This window comes from Pristis pectinata, chromosome 1 (genome assembly GCF_009764475.1).
Source record: "Pristis pectinata isolate sPriPec2 chromosome 1, sPriPec2.1.pri, whole genome shotgun sequence".
Classification (NCBI taxonomy): domain Eukaryota; kingdom Metazoa; phylum Chordata; class Chondrichthyes; order Rhinopristiformes; family Pristidae; genus Pristis; species Pristis pectinata.
Genome location: NC_067405.1, coordinates 62,132,500 through 62,156,857, shown reverse-complemented (window position 1 = coordinate 62,156,857; position 24,358 = coordinate 62,132,500). Strand labels below are relative to the sequence as shown.

General features: G+C 39.4%; 1 protein-coding gene across 13 annotated transcripts in view; it reads right to left on the bottom strand.

Moving 5' to 3' along the window:
- The window catches only part of map2 (microtubule-associated protein 2), a 256,918-nt gene that overhangs the window by 104,681 nt on the left and 127,879 nt on the right, over nt 1–24,358 (bottom strand). The gene's annotated exons all lie outside the window — the stretch shown is intronic.

The following is a 24,358-nucleotide window of genomic DNA, read 5'->3' as shown; positions in this document are numbered from 1 at the left end:
ACAGCAAAGAGGTACAATGGCTCGAGTTTCCTCTCCTGCAATTGCAGGGCAAAACACCAGAACAATAAGAGTACCATAAGAATAAAGGTAGTTCTAGTTGAAGATGGAACCAAAGCACTCTAGTGGGAACACACCCTTCTAGGTGTTGAAAGGAGAGAGTAGGGGAAGATGTGTCAGGTCGTAGCGTGATGTTGGACAGGTTGGAAATTTTACAGCATGTTCTGAATGAATATGGGATGAATGGCAAGGATGCCAGCTCTTTCCTTGTTCTGGGTAGGTGTGATCTGAAGTGCAGAAAATGGAACAGATGAGGACTGTCTACACTGGAGGAGGGAAAACCATGGATGAGGGAAAAGGAACATATATCAGATGTAGCAGTATGGAAGATGACATTGAGAGAATAGCTGAAATGGAGATGGAGAAGCTAGGAGAATGGCATGGAGTCCTTGTGGGATGCAGGGTGGGAGGAAGCATAGCCAAGGTGGGTGTCAGAGCCCATGGGCTTTTATTGGACACTGGTTGAAAATCTTTCCCTTGTAATGAACTGCCTCCCTGCAAATTTTTTTCTTTTGTCTAACTTTTCCCAGTCATCAGTTAGCTCCACTTCTCTCTCCACAAACTATATTATGAGGTCCACCAGACACTCCTTCAAAATGTATATTATGAGGCTCAGTGCCACTGAGCATGAAAAGCCCCTCAAGCCTGTACCACCATGTACGTAAATCATGGCAGATCTGCCTTTCATTTACCTTCCTCTGATCGCCATCTTTTTATACCCTAATTAAAACCTCTCTACCTCTGTTGAAATTGACCTAACATATGCAATGCTTTGCAACAGAGAATTTTACATTTCAAATTTCTGTAAGAATATGGTTCCTCATTGCTTTAACAGAGTCAGAGAGAAACAGCACAGAAACAGGCCCTTCAGCACACTGGGTCTGCACCATCAACCACCCATTAACACTAATCCCTTCTTTTATTTACGTTACATCTCATCAACTCCTAAGATTCTACCACTCATCAATACACAAAGGGCAATCTACAGGGATCGATTAACCTACCAATTTACATGCTCTTTGGGATAACCCAATCTATCTAATCTCCTTACAACTACCACCCTCCATTCCAGGAAACATCCTGGTGGATCTCTTCCACACTCTCCTTTTTGCGACCACATCCTTTCTGTAGTGTGGCGACCGGAATTGTACACAATACTTTGTGTGGTCTAACGAATGTTTGGGGAAGCTGCAACATGATGTCCCAACTCTCATACCCAATGCCTCCACCTACAAATGCAAGCATACCAAATGCCTTCTTCACTACCCTATCCACCTGTGTTACTACTTTCAGTTAACTATGGACTTGCATCCCAAGGTCCTTCCACCAATGCTACTGAGGTCCCTGCCATTTACTTCATTTTTCTTACCAGAATTTGACTTCCCAAAGTGCTACCGCTCTACCCAACTTTCCGGCTGATCTATGTCCCATTGTATCCTTAAACAACCTGCTTCACTATCTATGACTCCACCAATTTTCTTGTGATCTGCAAACTTACCAATCCTACCACCTACATTGTCATCCAAGTCATTACAAATAACATAGATCCCAGCCCAACTCCTGTGGTACACCACACATTACAGACTTCCAGTCAGAAATACAGCCATCCATCAATACCCTGTGCTTCCAATCACCATGATGCTAGCTGACTTTCTGAATATTTCCAGTGACTGTTGTTTTATTTCAGATTTCTAACCCCTGCAGAGAAAAGTGACTTCATTCATTCATTGGAATGGAGAGAATGAGCTGTGAGGGAACAAGATAATTTGCATTTGTTCAGAATAATTGATTTTCCATTTTTTAAAATTGTTCAGGTTATTTTAAGTTCTTGGATTTTGTTATTCATTTGCAATAAATTAAAACATTTTAATTATTTGATTACTAGTAATCATTTTTGAACATTTAGAAATTTCCAAGGCTTTTGTCAGCTGGTAAAAGTCAGGGAACACGCTTTGTCAGCTGTGAAAGTTTCTTCCAGCTGTTTTGTGTCAGAACTGATTCTGTACTTCCCACCCACCAACTTCCCCAAGACATTGATGATATATCATGCAAATTTGCGCTATTTTTCAGGGCCTCACCACCAAAGATCAGACCAAGTGGCAACTGCGGATCTGCAAAAGAGAATTTCATCATTAACTTGAAGGTCAAAGCAAGCATGGGCTCACCTCAGAATGATTAGCTGAAGGGAAATGAGGTAGTATGTGTGAGAGGGCCAAGAAGAATGGAGAGGTGCAAGAGCAACAAGGATATGGGAGGTGGATTAAGAAAGAGAATATTAAGAGAGCAACTGACAACAAATACGGTGCTTAGAGGGAATTTAGAAAGCAGAATTGTGAGTACAACTGAAATTTCAATGAAGTTCTGTGAAACAAAAAAAATCACAAACTTGTATTCTTGAAAGTTAAATGAAGGTACTTTTAATTTTAATTAGCACATTATATTGAAGAATTGTGCATTTTTGTCGGTATACAATTCGTTTCTCCAACACCAAAGCATTGAAAGATGGCCACCCATGTTTTATCGCCTGCCTACAAACCATATATAATTCATTTTACAAATCTGTACAGTTCTCACAATATAGGAAAAATACTTAGAATGTTAACTTCAGTCATAAATTGTGTTGCACATTTGCAAAAACAATGAATCTTTCACATGTGGAGTACTACAAGAAATGCTAGTGCATAGACACATCTGTTGCAGTTATATGAAGCATGTTTTGCAAAAACAGCATCCAGTAAGAAAGGAAAAGCTGACAGTTACTTTGGGACCATGCACATTAATTGAGTTGGACAGAACTTCTGCCAACTCTCGTCACTCCAATTTGACCCATGTTTAAAAATAAATAACCACAAGTTAGCCTCAAGCAAAATTCTGAAGCACATGGTTTAAAAAAAAGCAGATGGAAACAAGGCTGTACAAGCAGAAACTGCATGAAGAACACTATTATTGAAGGGTGATTTCAGAAATGTGCAAATCCCGAACAAAAGCTCTGAATAGCAGCAAAACCTTCTTGCAACTTAAACTTGTCGTTGAACCAGTTCATCAGAAACAGGTTGTAGGTAATGCACTTTGCATGGACACCATTAATTATGTAAATATGAAGAATACCATTGTATGAAAAAGAACCAATTGAAAAAGACATTAAAAACTTCCATAAAGATATTGCTTCAGCAAGTCAGTCATTTTTCATTTTTGGGTGGCATGACAATTAAAGCAGGACTACAAAACTGAAAGTAGACCAAATCTACAACAGCTAATGAATCTTAATTGGTCAAAGTCAGTTTTTCTTGGATCAATTTGTTTAATGCCAAATTGTAAGACACACCACGTATAATGAGAGCCAAGAACAAAGACTGTTGATAAACCCTGTCATGGTTTGGGAATCTGAAACAGAAACTACTGAAAACACTCCACAGGTCGGGCAGCATCTGCGGGAAGAGAAACAAGATTTCAGATTGAGGACCCTTCATCAGAACTGTCTTCTTGATTTTCTTCATCGGGAATCCTTGCTCATGCTTTCACCATGAACTATATTAAGAAATATTTTTAGTTAAAGTCCACTAAAAAGTCCACTTCCAGAGAAAGCAAGGTGAAAGAAGATTATAATTTGACATGATAAATTTCTCCTTGAGACCCAAACAATGGATAATTCATTAACTATATCCAGTAATTTAGAAAACCACTCTTCACTTTGTAGTAGAAGCTCTCTTTGACTGTCCACAGAACATTTAGGTTTTTACATTGAGTTAAATGTCATAGGTGTTGGCAAGAACTTGTGTTCTTTACCTAAGTAACATTATTTCAAGAGACTCACATAATTTGGATGGCTCTGTTTGGTGCCAAGTTGATTTGCAATTCAAGCCAAATTTTACGATTTCCAAGATTGAATCTGTTTGCCTTGAGAGACGTTTTAGAGTACTTGTGCAAACAACATAAAAATCTAACCCAGAGGACCTAAATCATCACATGCATGGTTCCTATTAGCAAAGTGGAAATACAGGAGTGGGAGTCAACTTTCATAAATAGCAAACACACAAACCATTTAAAAGAAAATTGATCCAAGAAACTTAGGGTTCTTTACATGTTCCTTTCTGCTCCTTTATCAACCACTTGATCAACCAGGCAGAGATCTTGAACAATTTGTATCAAACCATCATACCTGTAGAAATTCCAGCTGAGTATGTGGAAATTACCAAATATAAGGATAGCTATGCAATATGAAAATCTTGCAATAACTTTCAGCACTTAAAAAAGTGACTCTTACACATTCACATTGAATATGTGGTTTAGTTTGCAACAGCATTCCAACAGTGCTCCAGCAAACTTTATGGGATACTCCACTGAGCTAGCTGAATGTCAAACTGCAAGCAACAGTCAATAGTCACAATATTTCTCCTTTGAGAGAAAACTCTGAATCCAAACCTTTTCTAGAGCATGACAACCACCTTCCAGGTAGTTCTTCAATTAAAGCAAGAATTTACTTTCACTGTGTATGTTGAGAGAACTGCACCATTGTAGGAAGAAATAAATCGTCCTTGTTTTCACATCCAAGCCAGCTAATATAATCTAAGCATGTGCTTACTATATCCAGATGGAGAAGCTTGAATTGGAATAAAGGGTTTGTTTCAATAAAGTTCAAAGGTACAGTGCTCAGCTTTAACCTCCTTCCAAATGAGAACATTCTCAGCAAGGGAGCTGTGAACTTCATGGGGGTGGGGAGAGTTATTGGTGATGGGGTTGTGTGGTATTCCTCCCCACCACCACAATACTTGCTCGTCTTCACTCAGGCACAGAAGAGTCACTCACTCATGGCAGATGGAGGCCTGCTTTACACTTGAAAGCTGCAGCCGAGTGGTATCAATGATGCGTGCAAGGGGTTAGCTTCTGCAGCAGAATAGCAGGGGAGACCCTCCCAGTTAGAAGAGTCTCCAGCGTAGAAGCCAAGTTTTACGTAAATTACTTCCTGCTCATACAAAGCTACAATGCCTATTAAGACATGTTTTTGTGCATTCGGGTCAACCAATTAACGTGAACATCTGTCCTCCTGTGAAAATGATCAAAACCTACAGCAGATTGTACGGACTGACCAGGGATTGAACCCAATGCTGAAAGCACAATGTTTTCAGTTTGGCAGCACTGACAGCGTCAAAAAGAATGCAAGTATGGTTTTGCTTAAAATAGAGTGATAACATACCATAATGTTTTATTGCAACATAATTGAGCAACAAATTTACTTATTGCATTCTTTCATTTAAGTGGTCTTGCTACCTGTTATTTTTAGACCACAGAAGCAACTGTTAATAATAGACAGAAGGAAACAAAAGTATAATAAATATGTTGAAAACACATTTCATACAATGACTTCCACACAATATGTCGCTAACTAAGCAAAATAAGCAGTAGAAAAATAGACTCCTTGCACATCGGTGACTTCTGAAACACTCTCTCACAGCCAAGCTTAGTGCTGATAACTATTCGTTAGAATAGTATTAAACGTAATTTACAAAATCTCTTCTATATCCCTCAGTGAGAAGATTATTACATTGGCAAAGATCCACCCAATCCAGAGGGCCAAACTACAGATTAAAAAAGCCTTCAAAAGGCACAATTAGAAAATTTAACACCGTGAACACTACCACGTACAGGAGGGGGTAGGGAAAAGCAAGGAATGGTTAATGATCAGTAATGCATAGTGGTTAGTATAATGCTTTACAGCACCAGCGACCTGGGTTCAAATCCAGCCCCTGTCTGTAAGGAGTTTATACGTTCTCCCCCTTGTCTGTGTGGGTTTCCTCCCACATTCCAAAGATGTACAGGTTAGGAGGTTATGGGCATGCTATGTTGGCGCCGGAAGCGTGGTGACATTTGCGGGCTGCCCCCCAGATCACGCAAAAGATGTATTTCACTGTGTGCTTCGATGTACATGTGACTAATAAAGAGATCTTATCTTAAAAAATACCCCTAACTCTTGATACGTCCATCAAAAATATTAAAAAATATCAATATTATTAATTTAAAGAACCACTATCACTACTTATAGCAGAATGATAAACTTCTCAAGGTCATAAATTTTTCCCCAAACTGTCAGCGACTCGTAGGGAAATCTCATCAGGTGCAAGACGATCACATTTTGCCAGCTTGCCATGAGATTTCTGTATTTTTATATTTTTTTGACTTGTTACTGTGTATATTTTTGTTTCTTCACTTTTTGTTATGCAAGTTTAGTTTCCCACGGCTAATTGATTATTTCATGCAGAATTTACACCACAAAGTGTTCCCCAACCATTGTCTGGAGGGTCTGCTATCCAGAATTTGGGAAATATTCAGCACAAATCACCAGGCCACAGTTCATCCCTCTGACTTACTCTTGTTTACTTAAAAATAGTAAATATCTTATTGCCTAACAACAGAAACAACATCAAAATTGGAGCTATAATCAAAGTACTTCTGACAGGTAGTAATATTTTAGAAGCTAAGGCGGCAAAAGAGACTGCACATGTTGGAATATTAAACAAAAATCAGAACACTGGAAGAACTCAACAGGTCAAGCAGCATCTGTGGAGGCAAAAGGTGCAAGTTGACATTCTGGGTCGAGACCCTGCATCAGGACCAGAAGGGGAGAGGCCCTCCTGGTCCTGATACAGGCCATCCACGGGTAACAAACAAGTTCCATTTTTTCAGACGTCCATGAGTTGATTTCCTCTCCACTAACACTCTCATCCACTTGGTCCTTACCCTCAACAACTTCTCCTTCAATTCCTCATACCTTCTGCAGATCAAAAAGGTAGCCATGGGCACTCACATGGGCCCTAGCTACGCCTGTCTTTTTGTTGGCTCCACAGACAGTCCTTGTTCCAAGTCTGTTCTGGCAGAACTCCCTCCTGACTTTTTCTCTGCTACATTGATGACTGTACCAGTGCCGTTTCCTCCATTCATGCAGAATTTGTCATCACCTTGGCCACCAACTTCCACCCTGCCCTCGAATTTACCTCGACTGTCTCTGACACTTCTCTTCCTTTTTTGGATCTCACCATCTCCGTCTCAAAATACAAACTTGTTATCGACATCTTCTATAAACCCACCGACTCCCATCAATTATACCTCCTCCCACCCTGCCTCGTGTAAGGATATCATCCCCTTTTCTCAGTTTCTCTATCTTCATCGTATCTGTTCTCAAGATGAGGCCTCCTGCTCCACAGCTTCCGAAATGTTCTCTGTCTGGAAACATGACGTCTCCTCTGTCATAGTTCATGATGCCCTCACGTGCATTTCCTCCATTTCCTGCAAGTCTGCTCTCAAACCCCTCTCCTCAGACAGAATAGCAATACAGTTCCTTTGATCCTCATCTTTCTCCCCACCAGCCTCCACATCCAACATATCATTCTCCGCCATTTCCGCCAGCCACAATGTGATCCAACCAACAGTCACATCTTCCCCACTCCCCACCTTTCTGCTTTTCGCAGGGATCAATCTTTTCATGTACACGACGTTGGTGAGACTGCACCTGGAATATCATGTACTGTTTTGGTTACTCTGTTATAGGCAAGACATCAAGTTAGAAAGAGTGCAAAGGAGATTTACAAGAATTTTGCCAGGACTCGAGGGCCTGAGTTATAGGGAGAGGCTGGGTAGGCTAGGCCTTTATTCCTTGGAGCATAGGAAGGCTGAGAGATGACCTTGGAGAGGTGTATAAAATCATGACGGGCATAGATAGGATGAATACACAGTCCTTTTCCCAGGGAAAGGGAATAAAAAAACTAGAGCACTTAAGTTTAAGGTGAGAGGGGAAATATTTCAAAGGGACCTAACAGGCAACTTCTTCAAAGGGCGGTGCATATCTGGAACAAGCTGCCAAAGGAAATGGTCGAGGTAGGTACAATAACAACACCTAAAAGACAGTTGGAAGGTACATGGATAGGAAAGGTTTATAGGGACATGAGCCAAATGCGGGCAAACGGGATTAGCTTAAATGAGCATCTTGGTCAGCATGGACGGGTTGAGCCAAATGGCCTGTTTCCATGCTGCATTGCTCTATGACTTGCACAACAGTCCCACCATCCCAAGAAGCAGTCTGACACCTGGTTCCATCTGCTTATCATCTCCTCCCTACCAAGTTCCTCCTATCACCCACCAGCCTTGGTCCCATCACTGTTTCCCACCACCATCCCCCAAACCCACTATGGTACTGCTATGTACTGGCAAACTTTCCTCTTCCCTCTCACTTCTGATGCAGGGTCTTCACCCAAATCATCCGCTTCCATCTTTTGCTTCCACAGATGCTGCATGACCCACTGAATTCTTCCAGCATTCTGGCTTTTTTTTTAAATTTGTTTTAGAACCTAATATTTCTCATGAACATTTCCAATTCCTACCTTCAAGAAATGCCTGTGTAAACAGATAATTCTTCAAAGGATGGTCTTTGTTCAAAACCAATTTAGAATAAAAGTTTCAGCCTTCTTCAGTTCTATGTACTGAGCCCAAATGAAACAGGATATTAAATCCTTTATTGTTCCAGACCATTACAGGTTACCTCTTCAAGAATATACTAATCCACTCTTTGCCCCAGAAGCATTTAACTATGAATACAGATCTAAGCACTATTTAATACAAATCATATCCAAAATGTTTCCATGGAAAAGAAGCTGAGAGTTTCAAGAACTAAAATATATCTGAAAAATAGAAAAGTAAATGGCTTGCTGTCTACTAAATGAAATTATTTGTTCACATTACTCCAGTTTGCCATTGGTACAGCAGTGGAAAATAATGCAGTAACCTCAACGCATACTAATTTCAAATTAATTTGTTAAATATGTATTATATCCTGATTAGATTTGTTTTGTTATTATCCCAATGTTATAGTTTAGTGTTGCAGAATTATTTGTTTTATCAGATCTTGTGAGAGAATCATATGCATATGCTATTGAGCAATGGCTATTAAAGGGTATTTAAACTAATGTTTCTGCATAATAGGAGTCTAAAATCTAATCTACAATTTGGATTAAAATAGCCATGCTGATTCAGAATAATTTTATGTGTAATCATTTGTACTTTTACTTTATACTTTGCATGTTATGCATCGTTAGTGTTGCTAACATAATCCCTAGCTGTGAGATAGTGGGAGACTGGTTATCCCAATGTGCACCTGGCTCTCTGCAAAGCTTTTCAATTAATACCATTCTCATACCCTTTCCCATAGCTCTGCATTAACTCTGAACCCACCCCCTCTCTCAAGCATTCTGTTTTGAATGTTCCTATTGAATTTGTTGCTTCCAAGTTTTCAACTGCCAGAGTCTAGGTTACAACAACTCACTGTGTAAAAAAATTTCCATGTTACTTCTGGTATTTTGCAAATCTGCACCTTCTGTTCTTTAACCTTTATGCAATGGAAATTGTTTCCCTTTGTTAGCTCAAATTATTCATTATTTTAACATCTCTCTTACATCTCATTTTTTTTTCCTGCTCAAGGGTAGGTCAAGAAATAGATGAGCATTGATGATTGGCAAAATGTGGGAATTCCACACCTAACTTCTCCCCCCACCAGCTCATAGTGAACTGTTGTTTAAAGCAAAAGGAGGTCTCAAAGCACTTTAATGGTAACGTAGTGCTGACATGTAGGAAATGTGACAATCAATCTTTGTCCAGAAAAATCTCTCAAACAAGACTGGAGTACCAATCTATAAACCTATGCTTAACCTTCAAAAGTGGGACTTGGACTGATTGAGGGAAATAAATTGTACCAGTTTGTTCATATTGCCTCTTCTTGATTTTCCTACTAAAAGGAATTACTTCATTGCATTAAATTTCATCTGTCATGTGTTTGCCCTCTCTGAGTTTAAGGCTCCCCTGGTTTCTTGCTATCTGTCTCATTCTTCACAACCGAGTTGCATATTATTTGCAAATGTGGAAATTATACTCATGTGGAAATTATCGAGCAGTGGTCCTAATTGTGACACTGAAGAACAGTGCTGTTCCCTCTGGCCTGAAAAATAAATCTCCCTTCAATCCCTGAACTATTTTGAATCTGTGCTGCCACTGCCCCTATATTAGCTGGGCCTTTTAGTTTACCAAGAATCTTACTTTGCAATATTTGTTGAATACCATTTGAAGTTCACATACAAAGGATTCAACCTGTGCTGACTTTCACCTATTCATCTGCACCTTCCTAATTTCCAAGTGACTGTGAGGTAATTTGCTGTCTTCAAAAATGTCAGCACCACCACAGACATTGATCTGTATTTATTCACCTTCAAACATACTGTGCTCAGTGAATTCCTTTACTCTGGCCCCAAGGACACCTTCATGACTAACAACAACAGAGCAATCTATCCTAAATCCACTCCTTTTCTACACTTTGCTGCCCCTACCTGTGCAGTCATTTACCCCACACAACCAATATTGTCTACACTTCCCAAAGGTATTGTCACCCTCATATGCAGTCAGTAATGGAAGGTGCTTTGAAAGTTTCACCTTCTAAGTGAGCTCCTGAATCGTCTCAATCTGTCCGATGGCATCCAATTGCCATTCCCCTGAAATCTCTGCAGCTGTACGGTGGCCACCTCCAGGAATGTGCACACCAGGAAATTCTCAGCCTGATATATGCCCTGTATTGAACCAGTTGCTCCTTGAACTCACAACCCACTCCCGTCCCCCAAAGTTCATGTTCAAACAATTTTTGTTGCATAAACCTTTTCTCTCTCACTAGATAGCTCCACTATTCTCCCCATTTTGTGGGTTGAATGCCCCACTTTCAGGCCTATGAATTGCCTTCAGGAGTATTCATGGCTTTCTCCCTGCTTCCTTCCCTTGCCTTGTTGTGGGGTATTATGTTGTCACGACTGAAAGCATCATCAAGTCAACACATGGACATCATTTTATATTTCTTGCGGCAAAAAAATCTCCTTGCTTCTTATTTAAACGTGAACATATGGATACCAAATGAAAAGCAGCACTATTGTGAAAGCATGCCATTGTTATGCTGCTTAAATTGCAAACATAAGACCTAACTCAGCTCCTTTACACTGTTTCATTGGTGTACCCTAGTCAGATTCTCACTGAATTAAACATCGTTGCCAATTAGAACGCTTGACCTACAAATTAAGCAGCTCAATTTTAAGCCTTTCTGGAAGGTCTGCAAATGAGCATCATTAGCAGAAACTTACAATTGGATTAATTTGATCTGGGAAGAAAAGTGGGGCCGTATGGAAGACGCATATTAATGTGAGACTTTTTTTCTATAGTCACTACCACTTCTGATAATCATGTTTCTTTTAATTAAAAGCAGAAGCTTTTCTTCTCCCAATGCTAGATTCCCAAAGGCAATGACAGCAACACCTCCAGTGCTGATCCACAAGCAGAACATCGTCTTGCCCTTTCCTTCTCACTCTGACACAATTACGACGAGGTAAACAATAAAAGCAGCAAATGCATGGGCAGTCAACTGCAGTTCCAACATGTTACTGACGTGAATGAAAGTTATAAAGGAAAATTTACACTATTACACAAATTTATAATGCCCAAGAAAACTTAAATCACATACAAACTCCAGTTTCAAGTGGCCAAAAACAACAGCATCCAGATCTTTCTTCCTGTTGCTCTTGAGCCAATTTCAATGGATTATAGTCAGCTAGTTCACTTTATAGCTTTCCAGGTGGAAAGATACGGTATTTTAAAATGGTCAATTAATTCTTCTGACTTCTATTTTGACTTTCTTCTCTCAGCCTAATCCTTCTCTCAGCCTCTTTCCGCTCTTTGTTGGATTCATGTCCTTCCTGCTAAATCACATTGTTCAGGCAGTTGTACAATCGATCCTACCTTTCACTCAGGTTGCAGGTGTACCATTGCTGTTGCTGTATCGTTATCAGCCCACAATTAGAACATAGAACAGTAAAGCACAAGAACAGGCCTCTCAGCCCACAATGTTGTGCTGAACTAATTAAACTAGTAACTAAACACAAAACTAATCCCTTCGACCTACACCACGTCCATATCCCTCCATTCTCTAATTCCCACAGGTTTGAGCTGAAGGGTGCAAGAAAATATCCAATTGATGGCATATTCTGGACTGCATAAAATCTAGTCTATTTATTTATAAACGACATAATGGAAAATTTGTCCACTGTTCCTGTATAATGTAAAAATACAGAAGATCAGATGTCATGTTTTCACAAGAGGAAGGCAAAAACATTCAAGTGCTTAAATTAGAAAGATCCCCTCCCAGAGGGCCAAGAGATTAATACTCCGTGAACGGCATATTTAAGCCCATAGTCATATATTTCAGAATGATTTTCTGCTTGTTTTGGGCTGGCAAATATTGCATTAATTCTTTGTTAGCAAACTTCTGCATATCATTCTGCATTGTTGATTCTAATAATGTTTAACAATTAAAATTTACATGTTAGATTATTCAAGACTAAAATGACTTCTCATATTCCCATGTAATTTTTCTTTAAATACATAATCACAATGGTATTCACAGATCCTGATGAGTTGAAACAGAGCAGCACTGTTGCATGTCAGCAACTCCATAGAAAAGTCAAAGAAATAACTGAATGCACAGCAGAGGAAAGGTTTTGTGGATATTTCTAAAGGCTACAAGGGAATTCGTTTCTAAAGAGAAAGTTCCAAGAGTAAATGCTTATAATTCCAACAGCAAAGGATTATGATTAAAAAGATTATTTGTAAAAAAAAATGTATTTATACAGCTCCTTTCACCACCTCAGGGCACTACAAAATATTTTGCATCCATTGAAGGACTTTCTAAAGAGTAGTCACTATTGCAGTGTAAGGAAATCCGGCAATCAATTTTCACACAGCCAAGATTTCCTTTACTTCAGACATTATTGGTTTGTCTTAAAGCAAAGTGCTGGCAGCATGGAATTTGCTAAGTATCTAAGCATGACTCCAAGAGAAAAGTTATAATAAGAGCTATCATAAATCCAGAAACTAAACTACTTCAATGTATGAATGATGAATTAAGCTCGTTCTCATCCAGCATTTGCAATGATGTCATCAAAAATTACCAAATTGCCTCACTTGTTCCACCAAGCTACAACCGCAATCCTGGTTTGAGTTACAAACTCTGAAAGAAGAGCATTAGTTGGAAATTCCAATTTTACTTTATAAATGGCAGAGCACTAACCCAACTTGTACGAACTATTTACACATGTAGACTAATGATGCACCTGGTGAAACACTGGAGGTCTTCATGCCCAATGAGATGAGAATGATATACCTTCAGTTAGGGTAGAAGTAGATCCCACAGAGAAATAGGAAATAAGGATCACAAGGAAGGCGCACCAGCATCTCTACTTTCTTAGAAGGTTAAGGAGGTTTGGCATGTCACCAAACACCCGAACAAACTTCTATAGATGTACTGTTGAAAGTATCGTGACTGGTTGCATCATGGTCTAGTACAGCAATTCAAATGTGCAGGAACACAAGAAGCTGCAGAGAGTAGTGGACTCAGCCCAATACATCACGGGCATATCCCTCCCCACCATCAAGTGCATCTACACAAGGTGCTCCCTCAAGAAGGCAACATCTATCATCAAAACTTCCCACCATCCAGGCCGTATCATCTTCTCACAGCTACCATCGGGCAGGAGGTAGAGAAGCCTGAAATCCCACACCACCAGGTTCAAGAACAGCTACTTCCCTTCAACCATTCAGTTCTTGAACCAACTGGCACAACCCTAATCACTACCTCAGTACAGCAACACTATGAAGACTTTGACTACTTTGCAGTACAATGTTTTTATTTGTTCAAACTGCGTTCCTTCTTGTTTAATCATTTTCCTTGTGAATGTTATGTCTCTAATGCTATGTGCCAGTGATGCTGCTGTGAGTGTTTTATTGCACGTGTGCATACATGTACTTGTGCATATGACAATAAACTCAACTTGACCTGACAAAGTGACATGGAACACTGATATAATTTTGTTCACTAGTTCTCTTGCCTTGGAGGCCTGGGGTATAGATGGTGGAAGATTCAATGTAGGGTGCTCAGAGGATTTGGTTTTCTTTACAGGGTCAGTTTAGTTTCTGCATCATGGGGCTTATGGTGACATGGACAATCCTCAAGTCCCACACAGACAAAAAAAATCTTCCCATTAACTACGTTGGAGGATACCAGCCGTGATCATGCCATGATTGTAGCGTTTAGCTACTGATTTTTCCATGCCTTAATATTTAAAGGCACATTAAACATCACTCACACCATTTACCTGTGGTTGAAATCCACAGAACAAAAACAGCTTAATGTTTATAATTCTTTGAAATTAACTCTGCTATTAAACAAAACTACTCAAACCCACTTTTGTAGGACCTGCATGTTTGCACACAAAGATTTCCACTTTACACATGGAATTAAGCAGGCTGACAGTACTGTGCAGCTCATGCTGTTTTCAGTACTGTTAAAATGTCAAAAAACACTTGGAGGGTAAGGTCACAGTTTGATAAAGGAATCACTACCAAACCATAGTCAAATAATGCTTTTTACACTGAACCATTTGGACTCCACAATTGGACTGGGGTCTGACTAATCATTTCTAACAAAGAGGGTTTTCAAATTAGCCCAATAGTTCTCCTGTGACCTGTTTCACAACGTTACACACAAATTCCTCCAAACTTCACTGTGGGAAAGAGTATTTTTTTAATTTATTCTCAGGTTATGGGTGCTCTGCCAAGACCCTATTTATTGCCTCTCACTTGTTGCCTGATAAGATGGGGTGAGATATCTTAAACTACCATTCACCATGTATTAAAGTCATAGGGTTATACAGCATAGAAAAGGGCCCTTCAACCCACCATATCGATGTCAACCTTTTCGCCCACCTACACTGCATCCATCTCTTAAACATAGCAATTGTATCTGACTCCAACACCTCCTGTGGCAGTGTGTTCCACCTATAAACCACTCTGTGTAAAAAAAAACTTTCCCCTCATTTTCCCTTTAAAAGTCCTCCTTCTCAACTTAAATCTATGCCCTCTTGTTTTTGATACCCTACCATGGGAAAAGGATTCTATCTACCCTATCTAGGCTCCTCATAATTTTATATACCTCTATCTGGTGACCACTCAGGATCCTTCAGGGTAAACAAACCCAGCCTGTCCAATCCCCTCCCATAACTAAAGCACTCTAATCCAAGCAACATCCTGGTGAATCTCCTCTGCACTCTCTCCAGTGAAATCACATGCTTCCAACTGTGTGGTGACCAGAACTGCACACAGTACTCCAAGTGCAGTCTAACCAGCATTTTGTAGAATTGCAACATAACATCCCAGCTTTTATATTCTACGCCCTGATGTTCAAAGCAAGCATGCCATATTGCCTTCTTCATCACCCTATCTACTTGTGTTGCCACTTTCAGGAAAATGTGGACTTGAACTCCAAGGTCCCCCGATCACCAACATTCCTTAGTGCCCTGCCATTTACTGTGCATGTCCTACCCTTATTTAACTTCCCAAAATGCATCACCTTGCACTTGATGTGATTAAATTCCATCTGCCAACACTCAGCCCAACTTTCTATATGATTTATATCCTGCTGTAACGTGAAACAAGCTTCTTTGCTATCCAAGGCACCATCAACCTTTGTGTCATCTGCAGACTTAACTAATCATACCACCTTCATTCAAGACATTAATATATATCATAAACAACAAGGGTTCCAGAAGTGATCCCTGCGGTGCACCACTGGTCACAGACCTCCATGTACCCTTCCACAGCAACATTCTGCCTCCTATCACCAAACCAGATTTGGATCCAATTAACCAGCTTGCCTTGGATCCTATACGCTTTAACCTTCTGGACCAGCCTTCTATGTGGGACCTTGTCCAATGCCTGACTGAAGTCCATGTAGGGAACATGTACTGCTTTGCTTTTATCAATCTTCTTAGTTATCTCCACAAAAACAATCAAAATAGTGAGGTAGGAATTCCTCTGCACAAAGCAATGCTGATTATCCCTGAACAGCCCTTGCATTTCCAGATGTCCATAAATCCCAATCCTCAGGGTTTTCTCCCATAACTTCCCTACCACTGATGTAAGGCTCACTGGCTCATAGTTATCTAGTTACCTGAGTGAAGTAGTTGGTGGAAAATTCCAGGATATTAATCCAGCAACAACGAAGGAATAATGACATAGGATCTTTAGGATAGTGTACAACATAGAGGAGATTGCAGATTATTAGTTTTCCAGGACTGTTCTGCTCATGTTCTTTGTGAATTGTTGTCAGGAAAACCTTGAAATATTGTTACAGCTCATCCTGGGAATTTGTGCATGCCAAGCCACACTCCATCACTGAAGGAGGGGCTCAGACAGTGATTATGAATGGCAAGAGCACCAGTAAGGAAAATTGTCAGGTTTACTATTACCTGCACCCAACCAACCAACCATGGTCATTCCATCACACTCCCAACTTAACTTTTGGAGATGGTGGACTGGACAGAAGGTCAGAAGATGAGCTAATCATTGTCGACCTGAGCCAAAGTTTAATACCTCCAAAAGAATTTGGAAATACATTTCGAAGCAATCCTCAGAATGTGATAGTTCTGGCGTTCTTATTATGAAACCAAAATTAAGTGTTTCCTTTATCACTACAGATAGATAAATATATAAACAGACAGATGGACCTAAATGCATGAATGGATAAAGTCCTGCTTGTAATATGCAAGAGTTACTCTTTTCCTCACAGCCAATCTGTTCAGAGTCTTGGAATTTATAAAAAACATAGAGTATAATAAAAGGAAATATTAAGTTAATCTGCACCTTCCCTTCATCATCAAAAACTTTGCCAGTATCAGAAAGCATCAGATAAATATGTTTAAATTTTAGACTGCATTCCAAACCCATTTCCAATGTGAACAAAGATCAAATATGTGACAGAAATCAATCTTAATTTTTGTTTGGTCTTGATTTGATAGTTGCCCTGTTAACCCCTCTCACAGACCTTGAGGAATATAAACGCAACTCGGATCTTGTGCCAAGCAAGGATAGAAACATTTAAAGTTTCGTTGATTTTCTATAGAGTTCAAGTTACTTTGAAATAAACAACAGGCTTAATTTCAACAACTTCTTATGCCCCTCAGTTCAATTGTAGAAGGGAATTAGGGCTAGGGGAGCAGAGAATTAATATAGTGTTTTTATGCCAGTCAGCACCAAAACTTCTATTTCTTGCCACTTAATACTTACAGTTGCAATTTAAATCCTGCTGAGGTCCCAGCTAAACACAGGCAGGGTAGGGGGTTTACTTATGATTCAAACATTCCAAACTAATGCTATCAAAGGGCAACATACTTTTAAATCACCACAAGAGTGTCACATAGAGCTTTTGCTTGGCAGCAAAAATGTAGTGGGAAAATATGACTGGCTAGAAGAAAAAAAAGGTATATTTCACAACTCTGCTTATTTTTAAGGTCGATCAATTTCCCCATTTTCCACCCATTCAGATTACAGATAAAAGCTTGACCCCTATGGACTTCAAAGAACCCCCAACACTAGTTTTCAGAGTTATCCATGCCTAGTACTTATTCATCAACCAATTCACTGAAACGGATGATCTGGCCATTGCAATGTTTCCGTTTATAGAAGCCTGCTGTTTGTCCCTTTCCCTATACAGAATTACAATAGTGACAACAGTTTCAGAAAGTCATCAATTAGAAAGTGCTTTTTCCACACTTTTTCAACTTATTTTTCAGGATCTGGATGTCACTGGCAAACCCTGCATTTATTGCCCATTCCTAACTGCCCCTGAACTTAATGACTTCCATTTCATTTCACTTCCTTAAAAGTCAACCACGTCCTGAAGAGTACCAGTATCAAAGCAGCTCTCTCCTTTTACTTGGCTTATAAGTGGAATGCCTTGTTCCAATAAATAGGAAATTTGGACCATGCATTTCCCCACTCTTAATTCAGAAAGGGTACCTATGATTATTCATGTGTTCCCAGAGAGTCTAATAGGAATTCATTAGACAATTTCTAGAAAGAGGTTAATAGATTTTTGAAGGAGAACTGTAATTAAGAGAGGGGGAGAAATCAGGAAGCTTAAGTAATGTTCAAATAAGTAGAAGGGGAAGTATCATAACTATCAGTCAATCCCATTGTTATCTGAACCCAAAGCACAAAAGAATGTTATGTGCTCAATAGCAATACTATACAGGCAGGTTTTGATGAGCTCTTATGAGAAATAATACTGAGAAAAATAGCAGCCACAAATAGTGAATGGCTACAGGTATTCCCAGTGGGGAAAGCTTTGCAATCCAGACAAAGACAGAGTCATCTAACTCCACTGCAATCATCCTAAAGGAAGGATGCCTTTTACATCACCCTAGAAACTAATAGGAAAATGCTGGAAACTTGTCAATGACATAGCATGTACAATAGGGGATTAATGTTACAGGGAACAGATAAAAAGATGGAGCTGAAGCCAACATCAGATCAATCAAGATCTTATTCAATGGCAGTGCAGGCTTGAGGAGCTACATGGCTACTCCTGGTCCTGCTTCTTATGTTTCATTAAACAAAATTTTAAATTCAACTTGCTGGAGTATATTGTAAACCTAGCCATGAAACATCATTTATAATGACATGAACCAAAATGTAGCTAAAGTTCAGATATGATGATCCACTCATATTTCATTTTCTTTAATTAATGTTATTCTAAGTACCTTAATTCCCAAGCTTAACTGGATATTCATGAGCAACCTCATTTGTGCTTTCCATAACTTCATTCTTCTAAAGGTTTCTGGATTCTGATTATATCTGGTATTATTTCATTTCTAACTCCGTTCTTCTCTGCAACCTAATCCCAATTTTCCCAACTCTCTCACTTACTTTTTGTGTTAAATAGGTGGAAGCCCAAGTTAAAGGTTTGGCACACAAAAGATATACCCATTTCTCAGAACTAAAAAGAATAAAACAAGGTTGGTATTCTCTATGTTAAACATAATGAGAAAATTCTGCCTAACCTTTTATCAGAGGCGGGGGATTAGAAATTATATAATCTCTTCTGCATTCCGCAGATCACTTGGCTGTATGCTCAGTAGCCAAATTTATCATGTCAGTTTTCAGCAAAAGTTCATCTAATGTGATGTCCAAGATATCAGCAATTTGAAGGATTTTATGTACTTCATCATCTGCATGGATTTTTAAACATTGGAAAATAAAATTTTTTACATTGCATCAAAGGCCTATGTTGTATTTACTGATTGATATATAATGATTTGTGATTACTGTTTTAGTGCAAGTCTTTTATTAAACTGCAATAACATAAATAAGTACTTTTTTTTAGAATTGATCTCATGCTTACATACATTTTTAACAGAGCATTTTAAGAACAAGTAGACTTCTAAATGAGCTTTCATTGTCTTTGATACACCATTCCAACCCAAGATCTTCCTTCTGATGAATTGCAGGATGCAGTACCTTGAAATACACCCTGAAAACTAACATCTTTCACAGATGCATTCGGAACCCAATAAAAAAAATGAGTTGCATCATTTATCATTATACCTGAAAAGACGATCACTTAAAAAAACCACCATTTTTAAAAAGAAAAATAATTTCTTAGAAACTGTATTTGTGGGCTCACTGCAACCCAATTTTATAAACACAAAAAGCACAAAATTCAATGAGTTAATGAGGCTTAAAACAAAAAGCATCATTCCAACAATAAAATTAGACAGTGTTAATCCTTCCACAGCTATCTGAGCTAAATAAAAATCCATGTAATTATCCTGCCTGCAGCACAATAACAGATGATTAGTACTTCTGTGATTTATAACTTTGTATTTTATATTTAAGCATAGGCTTAACAAAGCTGCTTCAAACCAGTATTTTACTTCCTAAACGATTCTGGATTTAATATTTAATTCTGGCAATGAAATAAGTACACAATGTACTAAGATATTCAAAGTGACTAGTCTTGCACAAAATGAATGATTTTTTCCTCCATATTATTATTTAAAAGATGATTTGCATGCAAATCTGGGTCAAACCCAGACCTTAAAAATGCACATCATTTTAGTAATAATCTAAAATACATATATGGCATTCAGCTACAATAGTCATCTGTAGCAGATTCATTAATACACTTCAGACAACTGAATTAACTGAGAGTGAAGAACTGCACAATAATTGTTGCTATGCTGGTTCTTGTTCTGACATCATTATGGGATTATTATATCTGCTCTCATGAAACAACGTAGAAGGTGCAATAGGTCATGAGATGCACGAAAGGTAAGTATCTGTGCCTTAAAGCAGTAAGAGTTGTTTCTCACCTTATTATATAATTATTACACATCATGATTTTATTCAATTATGGTGTTTTTCTCTAATCTCAGGCAGGAAAGAGAAGTGAGGGGGGAAAAGCACTAGGGAAGGGGAGGTAGGGAGGGCCAAATGAGATAAAGGCAAGATAAATAATGAGAAAGAAAACAGAATTTGTGTTGGGATTTTCAATTTGAAGACACTTGTTATAAATATCACTCCAAACAATTCACAACTGTCAATATCTGTTCTGTTTATTAAGCCTGAAATCTGATATTTTTAAGTAATAGTGATTCAGCTTTGTTTTCACGTTGACTGTTTCTCTCTGCACAGATACTGCCAAACGTACTGACTCTTTCCAATATTATCTGGTTTTTTTCAATTTGCAAGTTTACCTTCTTGCATTTGTCATCCTCATTACATCCTTTTAGTGCGTTTTTTCCTGTGTTTCTCCCTCTACAGCAGTTGTAGAACTATGATGATTTAAACCAAGGCAGAAGCATTTACATTGAGCTTTCCCCTGCTAGATTGATGGCCTTTATTTTTGTTAATCTAACTATGTATTATGGCGCTGGACTCCTGAGCCCCCACAGTACAATTACAAGAACATAGTAACAGTTCAGAATGACAAAAGACTATCTGTATCAACAAATCTGCTCCCTTCACAATCTGCATCATTATAGAATTAACTATGGGCGATTCCCATGTTATGGCATTTCGGGTCATAGAAATTCGCCCTTTCAGGATTCATAGATCTCTAATTTAGTGAAGAATAAGATTTGCTCTCACGAAATGTGTGTGGTTAAAAGTAAGTACATTTTCTTTCATCTCGTGTTTCCTCATGCATTTGCAGATGACGAGGCTTTATGTTACCGAAAATCTCAGTACGGTTCTAGGAAATAAAAAAAAGGTAGTCATCTCAGGACTGTTACCTGTGCCACGTGCTAGTCAAAGTAGGAATAGCAGCATAGTTAGGATGAATATGTGGCTTGAGCAGTGGTACAGGAGTGAGGGTTTCAGATTCCTAGGGCATTAGAACTGGTTCTGGGGGAGGCGGGACCAGTAAAAAAAAACAGAGGTCTACACATGATCAGGACTGGGATCAATGTCCCAAGGGGATTGTTTGCTAGTGCTGCTGGGAAGAATTTAAAATAATATGGCAGGGGGAATGGGAATCCATGCAGAAAGACAGAAGGAAGCAATGCAAATACCAAAGCAACAGTTAGAAGAGAGAAAAGTAAGAGTGGCGTACAGAAGAGCCAAGTGCAAAAGACACAAAGATTATTAGATTCTAAAAGGACAATGCGTGTAAAGGGCACTTTATTGGAATGCACGTAGTATTCAAAACAAGATCAGTGAACTGAATAGTTCGATCTAAAACTGATGTATTATGCCTAAACAAAGGAGATTACAACAGGATGAGGGAGGAGTTGGCTAGCGTAGACTGGAAACACAGGCTATATGGTGGGACAGTTGAGGAACAGTGGAAGACTTTCAAAGAGATTTTTCAAAGTGTTCAACAAAAGTATATTCCAGTTAAGAGCGAAGACAGTAAGGATGGGGAGAGCCAGACTTGGGTAAATAAAGGAAGGCATCAAACTAAAACCTCATGCAAACAAAATCGCCAAAAATAGTGGGAAACTGGAAGATTGGGAAAATTTTAAAAAACAACAAAGAACCACTAAGCAAGCAATAAAGAAAGGGAAGATAGATTATGAAAGTAAACTAGCACAAAATATAAAAACAGGTAGTAAAAATTTTTATTATTTTATATAAAGCACTAAAGGGTGGCTGAAGTGAACATAGGTCCCTTGGGAGACGAGAAGGGGAAATTAATACTGGGTAATGTGGAAATGGCCCAAGCTTTGAATGACTATTTTGCGTTGGTCTTCACAGTGGAGGACACATCTAACATGCCAAAGAGAGATGTTATGGATGCGATGGGAGGTGAGGACCTTGATGCAATCACTCTCACTAAAGAGGTGGTGATGAGCAGAGTGGGCCTAAAGGTAGACAAGTCCCCTGGTCCAAATGGAATGCAGCCCTGGGTATTGAAAGAAATGGCAGAGGTTAAGGTAGAAACATTTATGATAATTTACCAAAATTCTCTGGATTCTGGGCAGGTCCCGACAGACTGGGAGACAGCAAATGTCATGCCACTGTTTAAAAAAGGATGTAGGCAAAAGGCGGGTAACTGTCGGCCAGTTAACCTAACATCTATAGTTGACAAAATGCTTGAAGCTATCATTAAGGAAGAAATAGTGAGACATCTGGATAGAAGTGGTTCCATTAGGCAGGCACATCATGGATTCAGGAAGGGCAGGTCCTGTTTGACATACTTATTGGAGTTCTTTGAAGATATAATGAGCACAGTGAATAGAGGGGAACAGGTGGATGTTGTATACTTGGATTTCCAGAAGGCGTTCGATAAGGTGTCGCGCAAAGACTTATCCATAAGATAAGGATGCATGTAGTTGGGGTAACGTATTAGCATGGATAAAGGATTGGTTAACCAATAGAAGGCAGAGAGTTGGGGTAAAGAGGTGTTTCTCTGGTTGGCAATCAGTGGTGAGCGGGGTGCTGCAGGGGTCGGTGCTGGGCCCGTAACTGTTCATGATAATACATTAACAATTTGGAAGAGGGGACTGAGTGTAGCATATCTGAGTTTGCTGATGACACTAACTTGAGTGGGAAAGCAAATTCTGCAGACATTCTGTATCGTCTGCAAGGAGATATAGATAGGTTAGGTGAGTGGGCAAGGGTCTGGCAGATGGAGTATAATGTTGATAATTGTGAGGTTACTCATTTTGGAAAGAAAAATAGAAGATCAGATTATTATTTATGAAAGATTGCAGCGTGCTGTTGTGCAGAGGGACTTGGGACTGCCGAAGCATGAATCGCAAAATGTGAGTTTGTAGGTGCAACAGGCTATCAAGAAGGCAAATGGAATGTTGACCTCCATTGCTAGAGGGATTGAATTTAAGAGCAGGGAGGTTATGCTGCAACTGTACAGGATATTGGTGAAGCCGCACCTGGATTACTTGAGGAAAGGTATACTGGCTTTGGAGGCTGTGCAGAGGAGGTTCACCAGGTTGATTCCGGAGTTGAGGGGGATAGCCGCGGAGGAAAGATTGAGTCGCCTGGAACTATGCTCACTGGAATTCAGAAGAATGAGAGGGTATCTTGTAGAAACATATAAAATTATGAAAGGGATAGATAAGATAGAGGCAGGAAAGTTGTTTCCACTGGTAGGTGAGACTAGAACTGGGGGAAATGGCCTCAAGATTCAGGGGAGTAGATTTAGGACAGAGAGGAGGAGGAACTGCTTTTCTCAGACAGTAGTGAATCTGTGGAATTCTCTGCCCAAGGAAACAGTAGATGCTACCTCATTAAATATATTTAAGACAGTTAGATATATTTTTGCATAGTTGGAGAATTAAGGCTTATGAGGAAAAGGCAGGGAGGTGGTGCTGAGTCCATGGCCAGATCAGCCTACTCCTGCTCCTATTTCTTATGTCCTGGTCACCACAGAAGAGGAAGGATGTGGTAGCAACAGAAAGCATGCAGAAAACATTCACCAAGATGTTGCTTGGAATGGAGGGCGGTAGCGAGGACGAGAGATTGGATAGGCTGGGTTTATTCTCACTGGAACGTAGGAGGCTGAAGGGTGACTTTATAGTGGGGCATAGATAGGATAAATAGTCAGAATCTTTATCTCAGGGCAGGGGAGTCTAGAACTAGAGGGCACAGGTTTAGGGTGACAGGGGAGGAATTTAAAGGAAATCTGAGGGTTAAGTTTTCCTCACAGAGGTTGATGAATATCTGGAATAAATTGCCAGAGGTGGTGGTAGAGGCAGAGAGAACAGTTAGAAGGCATTAAGTACTCAGATGGGAAAGCTGCAAAGGGATATGGGCTAATGCAAGCAAATAGGATTAGTGTGGATAGGCATCACGGTCAGCATTGACTTGGTAGGCCAAAAGGCCTGTTCCTGTGGCTGACTTTTCTTTGGCTCCATGGTTCTTCAATTTAGAAGAT